Genomic DNA, 19,012 nt, shown 5'->3' on the forward strand with positions numbered 1-19,012 from the left:
ACTCGCCTAAGTTATAAAAATCCTACCGAGTGGTAAGCCAGACTTCCACTCGGAGGCTTAGCTGCAGTCCAAGTACTCGCCTAAGTTATAAAAATCCTACCGAGTGGTAAGCCAGACCTCTCACTCGGGGGCTTAGCTGCAGTCCAAGTACTCGCCTAAGTTATAAAAATCCTGCCGAGTGGTAAGCCAGACTTCCACTCGGGGGCTTAGCTGCAGCCCAGCGCTCACCTAAGTGGACTAAGGAATAAGTCGATTGCAGTAAGCGCCCTGCTTTGAACCTGCAAAAGACATTTCGAGCCAAAAGCAATCATATTCAAACGACAAATTCAAGTTCGGATCGATACCTAAAGGAACCGAAAGTGCTCGGGTGCTAAGCCCGTTAAGGTTTATCGGTTACAACTCCACTCGGCATACCGAAGCAAATTTAAAGCGTACTCCACTCGGCATACCGAGGCAAATTTAAAGCGTCGAGCTTAGAAGAAGTTTTTTACCCCTCCTCTGGAGGGCTGGAAGGTGCAACGAACTCATCAAGATCAATTCCATCTGCGATCCGAGTGGCAGCCGCAAGGAAAGTTTCCATAAAGGACCTGAAGTCGTGTTTCTTGGTGTTGGCCACCCGGAGGGCCGCCAGCTTCTCTTCTCGCGCATCTTTGCAGTGGACTCGGGCCAGACACAGAGCAACATCTGCACCGCACTGAGCCGAGGACTTCTTCCACTCCTGCACTCGACCAGGGATCGTGTTCAAGCGAGCCATCAGCGACTCAAGGTCATTTTGAAGTGTCTCCCCGGGCCAGAGCGTCGAGTCGATGCGAGATGTGGTGACCTTCAGCCTTGCAAGATAGTCCACGGCAGCTGCAACACGGGACTCCAGTCGGAAAACATTCATGGCAATTTCGTCGTTCACCGGAGAATTGACGGGGTCGAGGTTTGGTTCCAGCCGGCTAGTTTCTTCTTCAAAGTTTTGACAAAATTCTGCAAGGACGATCACCGAGTCAAGGCGATGGTCGAATGGAAAAACCACGAGTGGAAATGATTGCCGAGCATAGAGGTTTACCTTCAAGCATAAGAAACAGCTTCTTGGCAAGACCACTCAGGAAGGCCTCCAGATCATTTTTCTTCCCAGTCAACTTACTGACTTGGTCGGTCAGGGCAGTTTTATCAGTTTTCAGTCGACTGACTTCCTTGTTGACGATCCCAAGAGCAGCTTTCAGATTGGTATTGTCTTGTTCAAGCTTGGTGACTGAAGCTAACTTCTCGTCAGCAAGCTTGATCTTCTTAGCTAGTTCAAGGTCTTTTTTCTGTTGGGCCTCCCTTACCTTACCTGCAAGTTACAGCAAGATCAGATTTTGAAACAAACAAAGGGAAAAATCAGTCGTCAAGGTCTCACCAAACATACCTTCGGTCTCCTCCTTTGCCTTCGTCAGTTTCTCCTGAACCAGCTTCAAATTCAGCTCGAGCTGAACGTGCTTGTTTTCCAGCTCAGAGTAGCGAGCCACAAGATCACAGGAGTTCTGCGAAGAACCAATCGACTAAATGTCAAATATAATTCACTTCCGAGTGAAAAAGGAAAAATCACACGTTTCTAAGACTACAGCCGAATACAAGCATTCGACCGTAGTCTCGGGGACTACACCCAGTGGGTGCACTCAGCGTGCCCCCACTAATCCTATCGAAGATAGAGTCGACCAGTCGACCTCAAAAAAAAAGAAAAAAAGAGAGAGAGATGTATTCTTTAAGACTGTAATCGACTGCAAGCAGTCGACCACAGTCTCGGGGACTACACCCAGTGGGTGCACTCAGCGTGCCCCCACCGGTTTGCGAAATCCATTCGACATAGTCGAATGACGGAAAGACTGAAATTATAAAGCCTAAGGCCGACTGCCAGCAGTCGACCTTAGCCTTGGGGACTACACCCAGTGGGTGCACTCAGCGTGCCCCCACTAATCCTATTGAAGACAGAGTCGACCAGTCGACCGGCTTTCGAAATCCATTCGCCATAGTCGAATGACAGAAAGACTGAAATTATAAAGCCTAAGGCCGACTGCCAGCAGTCGACCTTAGCCTTGGGGACTACACCCAGCGGGTGCACTCAGCCTGCCCCCGCTAACACGGAGTCTAAATCGACACACCCAGTGGGTGACTACCGTAGATGTTGGAAAGAAAAGTTTTTGATAGCATATCCTAACAGAACAGACGATGGTCGACTGACCTGAACATTGCTTTGAAGGGCGGAACTGGCGTCGTAAGCTGCCTGGCTCGCATCCCGGATGGTCCTCAACTGCTCCATCATGATCCCTGCCTGGCGTATCGCCTCCTTCGCAGCGCTAGCTTGGTCCTCTGGGACGTGGTGCGTCGTTAAGAGGGAGGGCTGCTGAGCACTCGTCAGTGGATCTGCGAAGGACACAGTGTGTCAAGTGGTGTTCTCCTCCTCCGCAACCAGAGTCTCAGGCGCCGTCACATCCTGGGGCACCCTGCTGGCAGACGTTTTCCTACTCCTTCTGTGCTTCAACGGTTCCTCATCTTCATCATCATCTGGGAGAGTGATAACAACATTTGGTGGAGCTACAGAGAAGAATCAGGATTATAGATCATAAGTCAGTCGACTAAAACGGCGTTAAGAGTATAGTACCTGGTTTTGAGGTTGTTGCGTCCTCCATCTCATGGTCATCAGCCCGGGCTGAGGTCTCGGAAGTAGCAGCACTGCAACTCCAAAGAATCAGTCGACTAACCCCAGCGCCAGCCAGAGATAAAGTTCGTACAAAATAAGAAGACTTAAGCAGTACGATTACCCTGATATGGTGGGGATGGACACCTTCATCTTCGGCAGGAGTTTGGTCGGCTTTGACGGAGCCACCCTGGGCTGCTTCGACGCCTTTTCAGTCGGCGCCGGAGAGGTGGTCCGAGGGCGCTTAGTCGACTGAGCAACGGTCGCAACCCCCTTGCCACGTTCAGTCGCAGGGTCGTGGACAAGCTTCGACCTCCTTTCCGAGCGCGGTGGTACGACCTCCTCCTCCTCTGCTTCCTCGTCTTCAGCATCATCTTCATCACCGTCATCGTCGTCATCGTCATCATCATCCTCAGCAACGTCCGAGTCCCACTCCTCCTCCTGGCTCTCGCCCCCACTCGCCTCACCCTCCTCAGTCGAAGCCTGTGCTCCGAGGGCCTGATAGACATCAAGACAAAGATCAATCGACCGATTGGCAGAATAAACAGAAATGAATATGACAAGAACACAGTAGAGAGCAGAGCAGGCATACCTTGTTTGGATCACTGTGGTGGTCGAGTGGAGGAATCCTTCTGGCTCCGCGTGGGTTATCCTTGTTTCCGGTAACGGCGGCCATCCACCTTTCCAGAGTGACATCGTCGACTGCTTCTGGATGGACCCGAGTCTCGTCCTCAGTCCCACAGTACAACCACATGCAGTGGCTCCGGAACTGAAGGGGCTGGATACGACGCCTAAGGAAAACCTCCAGGAGATCCATGCCCGTCACTCCCTCCCGAACCAACTGTACTACGCGCTCCATCAACATCTTCACGTCAGCTTTCTCCTCCGGAATCAACTTCAGAGAGGAGGGCTTGTTCACTCGGTCCATGGTAAACTGAGGGAGTCCACTCGACTGCCCCGGCGTCGACTGATCCTGGCAGTAGAACCAGGTCGACTGCCAGCCTCTGACTGACTCGGGAAAAGTCATGGCTGGGAAGGTGCTCTTATTCCTCACCTGGATCCCCAGGCCCCCACACATTTGGACAACTCGGGTCCTTTCGTCGCATGGGCTCGCCTTCTTCATGGTCTGAGAGCGACACGTGAATATATGCTTGAACAAGCCCCAGTGCGGTCGACAGCCCAGAAAACCCTCACACATGGACACGAATGCGGCAAGATAGGCGATAGAATTTGGGGTAAAGTGATGGAGTTGCGCTCCAAAGAAGTTCAAGAAACCTCGAAAGAAAATACTCGGCGGCAAAGAAAATCCACGGTCGACATGGGTAGCCAGGAGCACGCACTCACCCTCTTCTGGCTGGGGTTGCCACTCCTTCCCCGGAAGCCTCGCAGCTCCATGAGGGATCAGGCCCTCGTTGGCCATGTCGAGGAGATCTTTCTCCGTGATGGTCGACTGGATCCAATCTCCTTGGACCCAGCCCTTCGGCAGGCGGGATCTAGAAGAAGACCCGCCGCGGCTGGTGGATCTCCCCTTCGCCTTCTCCGTCGCCGACGCCTTCTTCGCGCGTTCCAGCGCCGCCGTCTTCTCCTTGGCCATGGTTGCCGGTGAGACGCGCGAGGAGAAGTTGTGCGGAGGCGAGAGCGAGCGCGCTGGACGGAGACGAAGGGAGCAGAGAAAGAGAATGCTGAGGCACTGTACAAAAAACCCTCGCCGGGTGTATTTATAAGGTCCCTTTCGAGTGGATGACAGGTGGGCCCGGTCGATCTAATCATATCCAGGAACAGTTATGCAGGCGGGATACGTGGCGAAGAAAGCGGCGCGGGGATCGAGGCGTCTATGTCCCGTCCCATCCGAACGCCGCGGTCCGCTCCGCTTCGCGCGCTTCCCCAAATTTCGCATCCCGCGGAATCCGTGAACGGCAGATCGGTCTGTCAGACGCGGGATTTCCTGCGATCCGTCGCTCGGAAATCGTCGAAGCCCGAAAGATCACTCGACGAAAGAAGAGAATGGATCGAGTCGACTGAAGACAAGTTGCTCACTACCAACGAAGAGATTCTTTGGTCCAGAACAACGCACGACCAGTGTGCAAAAGTTAATCGGAAACAACATCAACTCCTTCCTCACTCGAAGCCTCAATCCATTCGGGGGCTAATGATGGGGTCATGTACCTAGGGTAGGGCCACAGACCTGATCTAAGTACTCTGCCCAAGGACACCCTTAGAAGAGGTCACCTTCCAGTCGACCAACGAGAGACACACTCGACTGCCTTGAAGGACTCGACCACGAAGACTCACTCGACCACCAGAAGGTCAAGAGGCACTCTGCACTGCAACGGCCTGTAATTAAGTAGACTTTATGATAGTAAAGACACTTTATGTGGGGCGTTACCAGTAACGCCCCGGACTTAACTCACCTTAAACCCTCTCCTACGTGGACTGGCTGGCGCACTCTATATAAGCCACCCCCCTCCACAGGCAGAAGGGTTCGGCACCCTGTAACTCATATACATATAATCCACTCGACCGCCTCCGGGCTCCGAGACGTAGGGCTTTTACTTCCTCCGAGAAGGGCCTGAACTCGTACATCTCTTGCGTTTACAACCTCTCCATAGCTAGGACCTTGCCTCGCCATACCTACCCCCCACTCTACTGTCAGGCTTAGAACCACGACACGACTTGATGGCGGTGCGGGGCTCGTAGTAGATGGTGTAGGGGGCCAGGTCGATGGCCCATTTGGCCACTCGGCCAGAAGCATCTCGGCTTCCGATGATCTCGGCCAGTGGAGCTGTGCAGACCACAGTGATTGGATGCTCCTAGAAGTAAGGCTTCAATTTCTTGGCGGCAAAATGCACGCCGTAGCACATCTTCTGGTAATGGGGTTAGTTCTGCTTGGAGGCCGACAGTACCTCGCTCAAGTAATATACCGGTCTCTGGACAGGCAGCGCCTTGCCTTCCTCCTTGCGCTCAACTACAATGACTGTGCTGACTACTCGGCTGGTGGTGGCAATGTATAGGAGCATGGGCTCTTTGGGAGTCAGAGCCGCCAGCACAGGGGGAGTAGTCAACATCTTTTTTAGTTGGAGAAAAGCCTCGTCCGCCTTGGGAGTCCACTCAAAGAAGGTCGTCTTCTTCATGAGCTGATACAAGGGGAGAGCCTTCTCGCCCAGCCGACTGATGAATCGGCTGATGGATGCCAAACAGCCGGTGAACTTCTGCACATCTAACAGTCGTCTGGGTGCTTCCATCCTCTCGATGGCCTTGATCTTCACAGGATTGCACTCTATGCCGCGTTCGAAGACCAGGAAACCGAGGAGCTGGCCGGCTGGTACAACAAAAACGCACTTCTCTGGGTTGAGCTTGATCTGGAATCGGTGCAGATTCTCAAATGTTTCCTTGAGGTCCTCCAGCAAGGTTCCACGCTTCTCCGTCTTCGCCACTACATCATCCACATAGACGTGGGCATTTTTGCCAAGTTGCTTCAGGAGGCACTTCTGCATGCAACGCTGAAAGGTGGCGCCGGCGTTTCTTAAGCCGAACGTCATGGTCAGGTAGCAGAAGGCTCCAAATGGCGTGATGAAGGCGGTCTTCAGTCTGTCAGTCGGGTTCAGCTTGATCTGGTGATATCCTGAATATGCGTCTAGGAAACTCAACAACTCGCATCCGGCTGTGGAGTCTATCACCTGATCGATTCTCGGCAGAGCAAATGGGTCCTTGGGGCAAGCTTTGTTGAGGCTCGTGTAATCAATGCACATCCGCCACTGCTTGTTCTTCTTCAGCACCAGTACTGGGTTTGCCAGCCACTCTGGAAAAAACACTTCCATGATGAAGCCGGCTGCCAGGAGCCGGGCTATTTCTTCTCCAACAACTCTTCTTTTTTCTTCTGACAGGCGGCGCAAGGGCTGCCTGACGGGCTTCATATCAGATCGGACGTGTAATTTGTGCTCGGCGAATTCCGTCGGGACACCGGGCATGTCCTTGGGGGACCATGCAAAGATGTCGCGATTCTCATGGAGGAGATTGGCGAGCTCGCCTTCCTATTTGCTGTCAAGGCCTGTGCACATGATAGTGTATCTCCCCGGGTGCTCCGAGTCCAACGGTATCTTCTTTCTTTCTTTGGCCGGCTTGAATGATCCTTCTGCTTCCGACTCCTTGGGGTCAGGCGATAACTCGGGCTGCTTGCCGGCCATCGCCACGACCCGATCAAGAAGTCGTTTCTCAGCCGCGATCACCAAGGACTCGGCCAGCCGACTGCTTTCGACCGCGCAAGCAGACGACTTCCTGTAGTCGCCGGACACGGTTAGGATTCCCTTGGAACTCGGCATCTTCATCTTGAGGTAGGCGTAGTGGGGGACCACCATGAACTTGGCCAAGGCGGGTCGGCCAAGCAATGCATGATATGGGCTTTCAAGGTCCACCACCTCAAACCAAATTGGCTCTTGGCGGAAATGATCCTTGTCTCCGAAGAGGACATCTATCAGGATCTTGCCGATTGGTGAGCAGGAAAGGCCAGGGACGATTCCGTGGAACACAGTCCGGCTGCTCTGAAGCTGTCTTCGCTTGATTCCTAATTTTTCCATTGTATCCTTGTACAGGATGTTGATACTGCTGCCTCCGTCTATCAGTACTCGCGAGAAGCGAGCGGCCCGCCTATATGTGCTGAGTGTGGCGCCTAAGACCAAGGCATAGGAGCCTGGACTCGGCATCACCTCTAGGTGATCAGCTCTACTCCAACTGATAGGCTTTTCGGACCAATGCATGAACTCTGGCGTACTTGACGCAACCGCATTCACTTCTTGCTGCTATTGGCGCCTGCTGCATCGGTCATCCGCTACACTGGTGAACATCACATAGGATCCGTGCTCATCCGGGAACTCGTCTTGTATCGCGCCGACTGGCCTGACGGCTGGCTACTGGGGCGGCAGTGGAGGAGGCGGCCCAGCAGGAGGGGGAGGGAGCAGGCCGTCCCCCTTGGCGATTCTGGTCAGCCAGTGGCATTTCCTAGTGGTGTGGTTTGACGGCTTCGTGCCGCTGTGGAACTTGTAGGGACCATCTAGAGTCTGCTCGTAGGAGAAAGCCGGCAGCCAGTTGGACTTGCCGCCCTTCTGTCGCTTCGTCGGAGGCGGTCCCTCCAACTGCTGGTCCTCTGCTGTTGCCACTTGCCGACTGCTGGAAGTCGGCTGCGGGGCTTTGCGCTTCTGGTCATTCTGCTGTTGCCGCCGACTGGTGTCTCCAGCTAGAGTTCTTGGAGCCTGAGGGGCGACTTTGCCAGTTGTGCTGACCCGAATCTCCGCCTTCATGGAGGAGTCGGCCATGGCGTACTTGTCTGTTGTGATCAGCAGCTCGTCGAGGGTCTCCGGCTCGTCGCAGAGGAGCTTGTGCTTGAGGAGGGTGCCTTCTCTGCACCCAGCAGTAAAGTACTCGATGGCCTGCACCTCGTGCACGCCCTCGCAGGAGTTCCGGAGTTCGCCCCAGCGCGTGAGGTAGTCGCGAGTAGACTCGTCGGGGCCTTGCACGCACAAGGAGAGTTGGCGCGGCTTGGGAGGTCGCTTGTACGTGCTCGTGAAGTTGCGGACGAAAGCCTCGGTGAAGTCGACCCAGCTGTTGATGTTGCGAGGCTTCAGACTGTTCAACCACGTCCGGGCCGAGCCCTGGAGCATGAGCGGGACGTATCTTACGGCAACACACTTGTTGTCGTTCGCTATGTTGACGGTTGTGGAGTAGTCGATCAGCCAATCTTCCGGCTTCACGGTGCCGGTATATTTGGGCGTGTCTCGGGGGAGCGTGAACCCTTTGGGGAAGGGCTCATCTCGGATGCGGGGTCCAAAGCAGGGGGACCCAACTCGTCTTCTTCTTCCAGCGCCAGGGATCGGTGGAGTCGGTCGATCCGGTGGCGGGCGTCGTTCTCTCTGACTCCCTCTCGGCGGCCGAGGCGGTCACCGAGAGTCGGATGTTCCACGGGCGGCGGGGAGACTCGACTTTCTCTGCGAGGAGGGGGAGGCAGGTATTCGTCCCACCATTCCACCGCTTTGGGGTGGCCGTCTTGGTCGCGCTCGATGGTGATGTGAGTCCGACTGTGGCTGACAGCCGGCTCCTTGTCCTTCTTCCCACAGGCCCCGCCAGTCGGCGTCCGAGACGTCGCACCTTGGTCTCGGCGAGGCGGTGGGTCGTCATTTTGGCACTCCGGCGCCTCGGTGCGGCAGCCGGCATCATTCTGTGCGGCGGCCGCGTCGAGGAGCTGCTGAACTCGCTCCGTCATTACGCGGCGCTCTTCACCTTCGAAGTTGTCGAGCTCGTCTGCCGCCGCCTGGGCGGCAGATATTCTCTATGGGCGTGGCATACACAGGACGATCAGCCCTGAAGAGGTTGGCGATTGCCGCGCCGCGCTGTCAGACCGCGCCTAGGCGGCTAGGCCCAGTCGGAGCCGGCGAGCCGCCTACGGCGCGATCCATCTCGCGTTGGTAGGCTTCTGACAAGCGCCTCATGCTTGCCAGCTTCTTCGCGCCCTCGACGAGCTGAAGGCGGAGCGCCTCCAGCTTCTCGGCGTCGGCGTCTTCCGAAATCGGCGCTGCAAGGCCTCGCAGGGCCGCGTCAAGCGGGTCGTGCGCTCCTTCACCGGAGCACTCGCCGTGCTCGAGGACGAGGACCTCAGTGACGGTGCTTCCGCCTCTCCCCGCGTAGGAGAGCGGCTCGTCGTAGACCACCACGTTGGTGGGGAACGCGTCGAGCGACGCGGTGTCGGAGTCGATCAGCATCAGGTCGATGGATCCTATGGACTCCAGGTCCGCGGCAGGCTCGCCGGCGATGTGGAGTTGGTCGAGGAGGCCCGCGAGGAGGCTCTCGGTGCCGCTCGTGCCTGCGTGGGACGCAGGCTCATCGGAGAGGCGAACCTCGCTGATAAGATCGGCGAGGCAGCTGGCCGCACAGGCGATCTCAGCGCCGTGCAGCGCGTCGGCACAGACGCCATCCGGCGTGCCGGGCTGGCTGTGCTTGCCGGGGAGGAACAGGGTTCCCATCCAGAGTAGATCTCCGGACGACGGTGCACCTCGCCCCATGGTGGGCGCCAAATGTCGGGGGTTGGATACGACATATGCCAAAGGATGGCTTATCATGGTGGGAGCGAGTAGAACGTCGCCGGTGCCTGGAAGCGGGATGAGGCGAAGACATGCACGCCGGCGGAACTTACCCAGCTTCAGGGCTCTCCTAGGAGATAACACCCCTACTGCTGCTCTGCGGGGTCTCCGCATGATCACTAAGGCAAAGTGACTACAATGGTGCTCCTGGAGCTGTTCCGGGAGGCAGGAGAGGGCAAGGCTAGCTCTCTCCTCCCTGTGCTATCTGGTCTGTCTCTATCTAGGTCCGAACCCTTTGCATGGGTGCCCCAGGGGGTTTATATAGGCCTACCCCCTGGGGGTACAATAGTAATCTGACTGGGCGCGGGTCCCAGCCGTCTGTCTCTCAGGCTGCCGTCCTCCCCGCCGGCTTCTGGGGCCCGCCGACTGGCGGGTCCCGCGGACAGGCTTGATACTGTAGCGGCACTCCTGATGACGCGGGCTCGATCATTGGGTCGTGACAACAGTGCCGCCATCTATCGGGCGATCACTGTCACCATTCCCCATCCTATCTGGTTAATGGCTCGTGGGGCCCTGGGGAGGAGTCGGCCGACTCCAAGGAGGCCGACTCCCACAGGTCCGTCTTCGGGGCGCTCAGGCCGCCTTCGGCCCACCCACTGACAGGCGGCCCCGCCGCCTTCGGGTCGTACAGGCCGGCGTCGTGGGCACAGTGCGTCGCGCACTGTGGCTGAGGTCAGGGCAGGCATGGCAACAGTGCCGCGCCTCACCGGAGATCTTCTAGCGATACGGCTCACTGTAGCCATGCCGGCCCTTCGTAAGCAGGGGGAACGGCCATGCCGTGACCGTACCCCACATCGTACTTCGAGATGAGGGAGGAGTCATGGGCCGACTCTCCATAGTCGGCCTCTCTGGAGGTCGCCAGCTTGGAGTCGGCTTATCTCGGAGTAGCCGTCTGGGACTCGGCTTGTCTTGGAGTCGCTCCTGGGACTCGGCTTGAGGGGCGCGGCCTGTCCTGATGTCTTGAAAGGTCCTGGGACTCGGGTTAGCCTACCCGTGGCCCAATACTCCGACACCAAGGTTTGATGACTTGTTTGATCAGCTCAGTGGGCCCAAGGTATTCTCCAAGATTGAGTTGTGGACTAGATATCATCAGCTCAAGATTAAAAAGGAAGATATTCCTAAGACCGCATTCACCACTCGATACCGTCTTTATGAATATACAGTTATGTCCTTTGGTCTCACCAATGCCCCTGCCTTCTTCATGCATATGATGAACAAGGTATTCATGGACTTCCTCGATAAGTTCGTGGTAGTCTTCATCGATGACATACTTATTTACTCGAGAAGTGAAGAAGAGCACAAAGAACACCTCCGAGCAGTGTCACAACGACTCCGTGAACATCAGTTATATGCCAAATTCAGTAAACGTGAGTTTTGGCTCAAGCAAGTTGGATTTCTTGGACATGTGCTATCCACCGAAGGTATAGCCGTTGACCCCGAGCAAAGTAAAGGATGTGCTCGATTGGTTGCCGCCCACAACCGTATCTCAGATCCGAAGTTTTCTTGGATTAGTCGGATATTACCGTCGTTTCATTGAAGGTTTTTCCAAGATTGCTAAACCCATGACGGAGCTGCTCAAAAAGGATAAGAAGATTGAATGGACTGAGGACTATGAGAAAAGCTTCAATGAGCTAAAGATACGGCTGACAACTGCGCCTGTGTTGACTCTTCACGATATCTACCGCAATTTTGATGTGTACTGTGACGCCTCCAGACAAGGACTTGGATGCATACTTATGCAAGACGGCAAGGTAGTAGCCTATGCATCGCGAAAGCTACGACCCCATGAGGGGAATTATCCTACCCATGATTTGGAATTGGCCGCGGTGGTGCATGCTCTAAAAATTTGGAGACACTATCTGTCGTGGAATTGTCACGTCAGATGTCCTCGTGAAAGGACTTAGTTGTGGAGCCATCGGAACTAGGAAGCTTGAAGGGGTTAATCGGGACAAAGGACACGAGAGGGTTTATACTAGTTCGGCCCCTTACGGTGAAGGTAAGGCCTACGTCTAGTTGGGTTGGTATTGATGTTTCGATGACTAGGGAGCGAGATATGCTATGCCTGGCTCTCGATGAGTTGTTTCTTGCCTTAAGCCGCCAGCGGGTCGTCCCCTTATATACACGGGTCGACGCCCTGCGGCTTACAGAGTCCCGGCCGGCTCATAAACAATGTCCGGCTCGGTGACTAGTTAAGTCTACCTTATGATACAAGTAATATTACTACAGCGGGTTATTACAACAGGCCTTAAGTCGCCTGCGGGCCTTAAGCTCTCTATGAACCGCCATCTTCATACTTTGTCTTGGGCTTCTCTCTAGTGAGTCCTCTTTGCGTAACCCGGCCCCTCCTGGGCGGCTTACACAAATAGTTATATCCCCAACATTAGGCCCCAGATTGATTTGAACCAGTTCATGTCAATCTTAAAATACCTTATGAACCGCCCTGCAGTCTTTTGTCTTGCGCGAAGGATTTTAACCCACCGTGATGTCATCATCTAACCCCCGGTTAAATCTCTGTGACGTCATCTTCATTAAAGTTTTATTTTTTTATACCGTCAAATCTTCAACGGATCTTTGTCTTTACTAACCATCCCTAGAATCGAGGTGCCAGAGCCGCTGGATAATGAATGTTATCTCCTCGTTTTTTGCGCCCGCCCGGTCAGTCTTCCCTTATAAATAGAGCGACCTAGGTCTTCCCCAGTTGTCTTCTTCCTCTTGCCTCCTCCCGTGCTCTGCCGCTGCCACCGTCGACCCCCTCGTCGTCACTGACTCAGGCCGCTGCATCGACCTGACTCCAACCAGAGATCGACAGCAAACCTCCGCGGCGCATCCGCATCTGTGAGCCCTTCTCATTTCCTTTCTCAGATCTGCGTTAGGTTCTTTCCGAGTTCGTCGGTGTTCATCACTGCCCGATGCAAACCTTCTCTAGTTCTTTCCTCCAACACCCTGTTTAGACCGTAAAAACTACATAGAACTGCTGCGGTGCTTACTTGTATTGATCTCGCGCAGGAATAGATCTCATTTCCCTTGCGTAGAACCCCTTTTCGAGTATATGAGCTTCTCTGCTTTGTTTTTAGGTCTAGGAAAATTTCTTTCCAGGGAAATATTTTGATCCAGAGAAATAACTGTCCTCTGTGAAACTTGTCTTCATCACCCCGAAAACCTCCTCTCGTAAATGTCCTGAAATACAACTGTCGAGGTATCTGGCTTAAATAGATGATACAGAACCTTGACTGCTCCTCATGACCCGGAATTTTTTTGAATTACACTTGATACTTGTAGCGGCTTAAATATTGTTGCACAGTCATCCTTATATCATTAGGCCCCTCATTAAGCCGCCACTTTAATCAAAATTTTCCTCCCTGGTTAAAATTGAACCGGATCTTCTTGTTTTTCCATAGGCCAATTATTGTGATGGCTTCTAAGGCTACCAAGGCCCCTATAACTTGCAATTGGGTTCCATCCACAGTGACCAATAGCAAACTAGCTGAGTTTGTAAAGTCTGGGCATCTGCCAAAAAAGGACGTCATGTCGTACCGTGCCCCTGACGCGTCTGAAGAAAAACCTCACCCCAAAGTCGGGGAAGTAATAATTTTTACTGATCATATGAGCCGTGGATTTTCTCCTCCCGGCTCAAAATTCTTCAGAGAGGTTTTGAACTTCTTTGACCTTAGACCTCAAGACATCGGACCCAATTCCATGTCAAATATTTGTAATTTTCAAGTCTTCTGCGAGGTGTATCTGGGTGAGGAGCCGAGTCTGCTATTGTTCAGGGAACTTTTTTACATGAACCAGCAAAATGAACGTGCCAACGGGCCCAGTCTTGAGCTTGGCGGCATCTCAATCCAGCGACGGAGAGACTGTCTTTTCCCTTATGCTGAGTTGCCGAGTCACCCCAAATCTTGGAACCAGACGTGGTTCTACTATCAGGACACTTCACCGGCTGATGAAAAACCTCTGCCCGGCTTTCGCGCCCTGCGCCTTGAATCTAATCATCCGCTACCAGACAAGCTGACAACCCTTGAACGCGTGCCTCTTAACTCCACCATCAAGAAGATTAAAGCTCTATTGGGAAATGGTTTAAATGGCATCGATCTGGTCCGGGTCTGGGTCACTTGGCGTATACTTCCATTAAGCCGCCGTCCCGGCTTAATGTGTACTTATACTGGAGAAAATACTGATCCGCAACGCCATAGCCCTGACGACTTACCAGATGACGTGGTGGATGCTACAACCCAGTCACTGCTGAAGGAGGGCACTATGGCGAACAACGCCTTCGGTTTACTTCCATTTTGCAAGAATAACCCGGCCCCTGTGGTAAGTTATCAATCATAACAAATGTTTACGGATATATGATACTTTTCTTGATACTCATAATTCTTTAAATTTTTCCACAGGCTGGTGATGACTTTTGGAAAGCCAAATATGACCATGAAGCTGCCAAACAAGCCAGGACGACCAAGAAAGCTGAAAGGAAAGCCGCCAAAGTAGGAACCTCGAAGAAAAAGAAACCGAGCGCCTCCGACTTACTCAGATTGGAGGATAGCTCTTCGGATGAGGAAGAGGTAATCTTTAAATTTTCTTAAGTCCCTTGTTCTCACCTGTCTGACCTTTTATCCTTTCAGGAGGATACGGGGAACAGTCGAGTAGCTAATGAAGAGGTAACTATAATCTCCTCCGACTCAGAGCCTTTGCCAAAGCGAAAGACCCGAAGGGTGACCCGGAAAGTAAGATTTTCACATGCACTTGCTTATCAAGATCCTCAATTTATTTTGAAGCAACAACAACTTGAGAACCGGAGGCAGACCCGGAACAACAAGGATGCAGAACTCTCCTCCGGCTTACCTGATGTAACCAGGAAACGTCAGACTGAGGTTATCTCCGATTTACGCTCTGTCTTACCTTTAGCAGGCTTAATTCGTCAACCTCTCAATTCATCTGACTCCAATTATCAGGATACCTCTCCTTCTTCTGGTGAATCCATGCAGTCAAATATGCCGACTTTCAAAACTGCTCCTGGGTAATGTGAACTTATGCACTTTTTACCTTACCCGTGCTTGCGTATTCATCCTTCTGCTTTTGTTAACAGTATGCAAGTGAAGCCCAGCAAACGGGCAAAGAAGAATAAGTCGTCCGAAGAACCGGTCGTGGCTGAACCGGTGATTAATGCGTCTGCTCCAGACAGCGCTACCCATCAGCCGCCGCCTGACCCGGCTTCTGATATTCCAGTGCCAACCTCTGATCCACCTACCGAAGACATTCTCCACACAAGTGACCCGGAGACTCCTAGCCCAGTGAAGAGAAATGACCCGGAAGTTGAGATTGTGAAGTCCCAATTTGTTGAACCAGGGCGGCCTACAGTCCTTGCCAAATGTACTGCCAAGGAAGAGTTTGCCCAACGCCGAAAAGCCAAGCAGGACATTACTGATTATACTCACCTAAGCATTGGTGATATAGTCTCAGGCTATCTGAATCAAGTGCATAATAGCCGTGACCTGGAAGTTGACATGGTGAAACAAATACGGCATAAATCTAAGGTATAAACTTATACTTTTATCTGAGCTTTATATATATTGTACCAGCCCCCAAGTCTCTTGCTTATGAACAAATACGTTGTAGACTTAGAAATCTGCTTTTACTTGTTAACTTATCCGGCTTAAAAAGAATGTATTTAACCCGGTATAACATAAGGCCTTTAAATTTGCAATACACATTAGTCCCCAAGTGTCAAGTATCCTTACTTGTAAGGTGCTTGAGACTTAATATGTTTGATCCGGCAGGATAAAGTGAAAATTTCTTTCAGCATACATTAGCCCCCAAGTGCCAAGTATCTTTACTTGTAAAGTGCTTGGGACTTGAATGTTTACCTTACTAGAATCCTTACCATAACCTGGTGTCAATGCAGGCTGCCATAAGTTAATTTGAATCAGAGCTCACTGCCCTGAAGAGTCGTCTGGAAACTCAAGAGCTTGAGACGCAAAAAGCTAACTCCAAATTTGAATTTAGTGTCTCTGAAAATGAGAAACTAAAGAAGAATTTTGAGTCGGAAAAGAAAAGTTGAGCTGATGAAAAGGCTTCCCTGGTGACCCGGGCCGAAACAGCCGAAACATCTCTTGCAGAAGCAACAACCGAGCTGTCCAACTTAAAACAGAAAATATCCCAAATGGCCTCAGCCATCTTTGGTAAGTTATTGTGACACAATTTTAACATGGCAACCGTACAATGACTATTGTAATAATTACTTCCGGCTTACCGTTATGCTTGTGCACATACAGGCTCCAGGAGTGTCAATCTGAAGCAGAACACGCTGATCAAGCTTAAAGCAGTTTACACGTTAGTGGAACAGCTATACTCCGGGACACAACGTGCCCTGGTGGTTGTAGCTTTATCAACTCCACACCCCCGCCTGTTGCAAGATGTTTTGAAGAGCCTTGCCTTTCTACCTCAGCGGATCCAAGACTTAAGGCGTTCATCTTCAAGAGCCGGGGTTGTAGCCGCATTGAGCCGGGCGAAAGCATGGCTCCCAGAACTAGATCCGGCAGACCTTGCTCTTGGATATCCGAGTCTAAAGGAAGATGGCAATGCCTTTGATGATCATGACTTCCACGCCTGTGTTAAATGCATATGTCCGGTGGCCACCCTTATTGGAAACGATACTGACCTCAGCAAGTATGCGTCGACTTATGACAGTAACAACCGGAAAATCCCAAACGCTCCATATGATCAAATCAGCCTGATCCCTCCAATTCGTAAGCATACTTTTGCCCCTGAAGTGGACCCGGCCGGTTTAATAGATGATGAAGCTGAATTTGAAGCTTTGAGCAGCATTGATTGGGCTTCATCAACTTTCCAGGAAACAACAGCCGACGGAGAAGCGGAGAAGGGTAACCCGGAGCCTTCAAGCCCGCCGAAGGAGTGAATCACCAGGTGTTTGGCCAAAATACAATGCTTCATCTATTCAGACTCGGGGAGTCATGTAATAGGGTAGAAGTAACTTCTTAATGCTCATCATGCCTTCGTGCATGCTCTTAACGCTTTTCGTAAGCTACCATGGCTGTATATTTCTGGCTTTTACTTCCTTGGCATGTTAACTTGTGCTTGCCTTATTCTGCAATCCTTGAATGATCTTTCCGGCTCATATAATGCTCCCCCGGTACATAATAACCTGGGGTGATTAAACCGGCAAGATAAAAAACACCTTAAAATGCTTTCCACAAGGTATCATAATAATCAAAATACTTTTACAGGCTGCTGATTCGGATACGATCAGTAAACCGTTCCAAAGGGGTTAAGCTAAGATTCGGATATGATCATATAGCCCCCAGTGGCGTGGCGATGCCAATCAAGTGGGTATCGACAGCTATGTTCTCTTTGGTTTGAATACGACCTATGTTTGAACAGGAAGCCCCCAAGTGACCATAGGATTTGTTTAATGACGTTGATTCGTATACGATCCACGTCAGACCTAAAGGGGTTAAGCTGTGATTCAAATATGATCAGGAAGCCCCCAAGTAGGTTTGGCAAGTATGCCGATCAAGTGGGTATCGACAGTTATGTTCTCTTTGGTTCGGATACGACCTATGTTTGAATAGGAAGCCCCCAAGTGATCATGGCTAGATTCAGATATGATCATAAGCTAGACCAAAGGTAAAAGCGGATTCAGATTTGATCCGGTCCCTATTGGTTGTTTCCACCACCTGTCAAAAAGGACATATACACTTTTTTGAAGGTGAAAAAAGGACAGAGGTCCTGCTTTATTACTTTATATAATATGTACATTGTCAAAAATATATACATCTAAAGAGCTAGTGGCTTAAGTATAATAAGGCCGAAGATGGGCTATATTCCACGGCCGGCAGGTCTCCTCCGATTTACCTGAGTCCTTGTGCTCTCGAATATCAATGAGGTAATATGACCCGTTGTGCAGATTCTTGCTGACCACAAAGGGTCCTTTCCAAGGAGGGGATAGCTTGTGCATATCGATCTGATCCTGGATGAGCCGGAGCACTAAATCGCCTTCCTAGAATGTTTTGCTTCTGACCCGGCGGCTGTGATAACGATGAAGGTCTTGCTGGTAAATCGCCGAGCGGGCTATTGCCAAGTCTCGCTCCTCATCCAACAAGTCAAGAGCCTCCTGTCGAGCCTTCTCATTATCAGCCTCAACGTAAGCCGCCACACGGGGTGAATCGTGTCGGATATCACTTGGCAGAACTGCATCTGCTCCATAAACCATGAAGAAAGGCATGTAACCCATTGATCTGTTAGGCATGGTGTTGATGCTCCACAGCACAGAGGGCAACTCTTCCACCCAGCAACCTGGAGTTCGCTGTAAGGGGACCAAGAGTCGTGCTTTGATACCCCTTAAAATCTCCCGATTAGCTCGCTCTGCTTGACCATTGGACTGAGGATGAGCAACAGCTGAAACGTCAAGCCGAATATGTTCCCGTTGACAGAATTCTTCCATGGCACCCTTGGAGAGATTAGTGCCATTATCAATTATGATGCTATGTGGAAAACCAAAATGAAAGATCACCTTTTTGATGAACTGCACCGCTGTGGCCGCATCACACTAACTGATCGGCTCTGGCTCAATCCACTTTGTAAACTTATCCACTGCCACCAGGAGGTGCGTTTTTTATCTTTAGACCTTTTGAAAGGTCCCACCATGTCAAGCCCCCAGACTACGAACGGCCAAGTAATTGGAATCATCCTCAACTCCTGAGTCGGCACATGAGCTCGTCTTGAGAACTTTTGACACCCGTCACATTTGCTAACAAGATCTTCTGCATCAGCATGAGCTGTCAGCCAATAGAAACCATGACGGAAAGCCTTGGCCACCAGAGATTTTGAGCCGGCATGATGACCACAATCCCCTTCATGGATCTCTCGAAGTATCTCTTGACCCTCTGCAGGTGACATACAACGCTGGAACGCACCTGTGACACTGAGATGATGTAACTCGCCATTAACAATTGTCATGGATTTGGATCGTCTGAAAATTTGTCTCACCAAGGTCTCATCCTCAGGCAGCTCTACCCGGGTCATATAAGCCAGATATGGTAATGTCCAATCCGGGATGATGTAAAGTGTAGCCACCAACTGTGCCTCCGGGTCTGGCACTGCAAGCTCTTCCTCTGTAGGTACCTTGACAGAAGGATTATGTAAAACGTCCAGAAAGGTGTTAGGCGGCACCGGCTTACGCTGAGAGCCCAACCGGCTTAAA

Source organism: Triticum dicoccoides, chromosome 3B, assembly GCF_002162155.2.
Source record: "Triticum dicoccoides isolate Atlit2015 ecotype Zavitan chromosome 3B, WEW_v2.0, whole genome shotgun sequence".
NCBI lineage: Eukaryota > Viridiplantae > Streptophyta > Magnoliopsida > Poales > Poaceae > Triticum > Triticum dicoccoides.